This window comes from Crocuta crocuta, unplaced genomic scaffold, assembly GCF_008692635.1.
Source record: "Crocuta crocuta isolate KB4526 unplaced genomic scaffold, BGI_CrCroc_1.0 scaffold317, whole genome shotgun sequence".
Lineage (NCBI taxonomy): Eukaryota > Metazoa > Chordata > Mammalia > Carnivora > Hyaenidae > Crocuta > Crocuta crocuta.
In genome coordinates, this window is record NW_027530984.1 from 4,790,862 (window position 1) to 4,795,318 (window position 4,457).

Genomic DNA, 4,457 nt, shown 5'->3' on the forward strand with positions numbered 1-4,457 from the left:
TCCCTCTCTCTCTGACCCTCCCCTGCTCACGCTGTGTCTCTCTCTCTCTCTCCTTGAAATAAATAAAACATTAAAAAATTTTTTTTTAAAAAAAAAAGAGTATTTCAAAGAAGACACTTAAAAAAAATAAGGTCACAGATAAGACAATCACAGATAAATGGTCCTATAGCTGAGATCAAACCGTACCTGAGGAGAACGTTATTAGCAGACTTTGGTTACGTGAGTGAAAACAATCGCCCTTAATTAAACCAATCTGCAATGCATTTTCTGAAACTTGCAACTTTCAGGATGCTGATTCATATAGTCCTTCTGGCTTTAAGACACATTTTTTTTTTTTTTGAGAGAGAGAAGGTGTGTGCAAGTGGGGTAGGGGTAAAGAGAGAGAGAGAAAGAGAGAAAGAAAGAAAATCTTAAGCAGGCCCCAAACTCATGATGGAGCCCAACAAGGGTCTCAATTCCATTAGCCTGGAATCATGAGCTGAGCTGAAATCAAGAGTCAGACACACAGCCAAGTGAGCCACCCAGGCGCCCCCAGAACACATCTTCATAACCAGTGAACTATACTGGCTCTCACTTTCCCCATTTCCCAGTACCCAAAAGCTATGACTTGTGAAGCACTACAAGAAATCAAGAAATGAGAAGAAAGGAAGAAAAGGATGAAGGGAGGAGGAAAAGAAAGAAGGCAATGAGCAATAATTATCCCAAAGTGTTTTTTACATGTTATGAAAGAGTCTTCCATTGTCTAAGGCTGCTGACATCAAAACTATTCAAATCTAACATACTGATAAATAGCTACTAAGAGTACAGATTGAGAAAACAAAATCAATGAAAGCTGTGTAAAGCATTTGGCAAAGGCATAGACAGTTTTCTACCTATTAATATGGTCATGAGACATCCAGAAACAGCTATCAGTATCCTATAAGAAAATCTCAGAGTTAGCTTCAACTGATAAGAACACAGAATGTTTGAGGAATTTCAAGTAGTAAAATGTTAATGCAGGATATAGTGGTAGGAAATTGATCTAGAGAGGCAGGCATCTAGGGATCAGATCATAAATGGCATCCTAATAGGATTGTGGGCTAACCAGTTCCGTCTTTCTCCTTCAAGTCAGATGTTTTAATTCAGGACACATCGACTCTAGATGTGGCCTCTGAACACTCTGAGACTATGATTACATTGTGTGTGTGAGTACACACACACACATATATATATATACACACTGGGAAAGGATCTACAATGGTCTTTAAATTCTAAAAGGGGTCCATGAATTAAGAAATGTTATGAAATCTGTTAGGGGCATTTGCAGGAAGAATTTCCTCAAGATATGCTCTGGTGCTAGGACTGTGTATACACTAGAAAGATAGTACGTGACACTAAAGGAAGGGAAATGAGTTAAGAGACTATGGGAAATGCCCAGGCTAGAAAGGATACAGACAGCATGTAAGTCAGACAGCACAGAAAGAGTTCCTGATGAATGAAACCAATCAGCAGCAATGTCCTTACTATACTGTATATAATTATAATGAGTCTAGGGATATATATATATATAAACTCAATCACCAAGGATACATTTGAAAAGAATAGCATTCTATAAGTAGTAGTTTTCTTGTAAGTCTTGGATTAATTTCAATTATCATTAAATCTGATATTGGTTTTATTTCTCATCTTGATGAATGTCTTACTGTTTGCAGATTATGCTAAGTATTTCTGGCTAGTAAACGGTCAATCACAGAAATAACCTGTGAAAAGATTGCACAACACTATGTGAGTGCAAAGAAATGTGAGCCAACATTCCTAGCCAAAATATGGGGCACCTGAGTGGCTCAGTCCATTAACTGAGTCTTGATTTCTACTCATGATCTCATAGTTCGTGAGTTCAAGCCCCGCGTCGGGCTCTGTGCTGACAGCATGAAGCCTGCCTGGGCTTCTTGGTCTCCCTCTTTCTCTGCCCCTCCCCTCTCATGCTTGCTTTCTCAAAAAAAAATTTTTTTTTAGCCAAAATAATCCAAAGTATACTTGTATGATAGTGATTTACAATATAAGAGAATGATTACACAATACATCACTAACAACAAAGAAAATTTAAAGTCTTTTATACCAAAAAGTAAGAAAAATATTACATCTGATAATACCAGTTGGCGACAAGGAATGTGACCAATTTTTACACTGAAGACAAACTTAGCTAAACAATTTTGGAGAGCAATGCGTTAACACCTAGTCAAGTAAAAGATATGTATTCCCATGATATCAAGCAGAATAATGGCATCCCCAATGATATCTACCTCCTAATCCCTGAAAACTGTGAATATATTACATTACATGGCAAAAGAGATTTTCCAGATTTGACTAAGGATTGGAGATGGGGAGATTATCCAGATGGCCCAATGTAATTACAAGAGTCCTTACAAGAAGGAAGTAGGACAGTCAGGGTCAGACAGCAAATACAGTAGTGTTGAGATTTGTAAACTTGAGCAGTGAGTACACAAACTTTTGACATTCTCTTTCCTTTACTCATTGCTGACTTGAACAATTTCAGATCTGACATTGTGCTAACTCCCCTCTGCATATTGCAACTCCTGAAACCAGTCAAATATTCCTGGAGATCAGAAAACAGAGCATTGCTTTTCTGATCTTTTTTTTAGATCAGAAAACTACATAAAAGTATCAGACACTAAAGAGAAAATATTTATAAAGCCTCCTATATCCAGGTGCTCGAACTCAAAGAATTCAAGGAAATACAGGTTTAGGAGGCCTTATAAAAGTGTAGAAGGCAGGTCCCTCTCAAATTTTTGGTCTCAGAAGCCTTGTAAACCCTTAAAAATTGTTAAGGACCACAGTGATCTTTTATTTATATGGGTCATATCTATCAATATTTGCCTATAAATACTAAAAGTGAGAAGTATTTAATTATTTGTTAATGCACTTTAAATAATAATATTATGTCCACTGCATGTTAAAATGTAGATAAATATCTTTTAGGAAAAATTACATTTTCTAAAACAAAAATAATTAGTGAGAAGAGTTGCTTTGTTCTCCATTTTTGTAAATCTTTTTACTGTCTGACTTCATAAAAATCAGCTGGATTCTACCAAGATATATGTTTAGTTGAAGTATATGAAGATAATCTAACCTCACGTAGCTATGTAGTTGCAAAAGGAAAGCTTTTGTGGACCTCAGAAAAATCTAGGGGGCCTCTAGGGTCCTCAGACCAAACTATGAGAATCACTGGTAAAGAGGAGTGGTTCTTTATGCTCAAAAGCTGAAGAAGCATCTGATCAAAAGTGTAATGAATTGTCTGGTAATCTGAAGACCACTCAAATTCTAGAACACCAGAATTGTAATTTCCACCTGTGCTACACACCCATCTTGAAGCTTAAAAGATAAAGTTTTTCGCACAAAAAAAAGTGCTACTTTTATCATTAGATGAAAATCTTAAGCTTGACTATACAGAAGGCGAAAAAAATAAACACCTTTAAAGGGATTCGATAATTTTGATTCAAAGGACACTCTGAAATACTAATAGGCAATAAATTCATGATGGCTAAGCAAATACAGCAACATTTCAATCCCTATAAATGTTCTGTACCCAAAAGAAGTGAAAATGTTCTGGACAAGTAGAAAAAAATATTTCTTCATTTTACCTACTATCTGCTTTCTATGGAAGAGAAAACTCAGCCAAGAAAAGGAAAGTCAAAATACCAAATTATTTATAATTAATGCTGTAACAGAACTTTATGATTAGTCATATTTTAGACAATAATCATTTGCCACAGAAGGTATCATTTAAAGGAGTACTTGGATATCTAAATGAGGTTATTTCAGTCCAGAAATCAGTCCACGAGGTTATAAGAAAAACAGTAACAATAGCAACCGCACCACTATCCCCATCCTTAGTACTCTGAGGGGATGTCAGAGAGAACCATAAGTAAAACAGCAATCGTGGAGAATCATAAATAAGGAACTACAAGTTCAGAGTCCATTCTCATCCTTTTAGAATATACCCCACGGCACCCAAGCGACATTCTCGGGACCAGATCCTAATAAATTGTGATAGAAATACAAGAGTCTAAGATTTATAGACAACAAAACTAACCTGGAACTTATCAGATAAAATTCCAGTAAGGATAAGGGTGGGGCAGGGAATTTTCACATATCAGTGACCCCTTACTCTGGGAAGCTATTTAACTCTATGTCAACAGTTCCAACATACAAGATTCTAGGCTTAAACAGTAATTGTGTAACGCTGTCAGAAAATAAATGCAATTACTTTTCTGCAAGTTAACAATCTAAAAGTCAGCCATGGATATATTTTTGAATGAGCTTTTCTAAGCTTTTTAAAAATTAAGTCAAGACGGAGGAACAAGGGGGAGAAGAAGGGGGGAAATGGTGGGGGAAAGGGAGAGAGGCAAACCATGAGAGACTCTTGAATGCTGACAAAAACTGAGGACTGATGGATG

General features: G+C 36.4%; 1 long non-coding RNA gene across 2 annotated transcripts in view; it reads left to right on the forward strand.

Moving 5' to 3' along the window:
• The window catches only part of LOC144236569 (uncharacterized), a 26,038-nt gene that overhangs the window by 3,070 nt on the left and 18,511 nt on the right, over nt 1-4,457 (forward strand). Inside the window, exon 3 of one of the 2 annotated variants that reach the window (XR_013336612.1) lies at nt 591-734. The exons of the other annotated variant lie outside the window; for it this stretch is intronic. This is a non-coding gene — a long non-coding RNA (uncharacterized LOC144236569). Of the gene's footprint in view, nt 1-590; nt 735-4,457 lie in introns of those variants that run through there. 2 annotated transcript variants of the gene reach the window in all.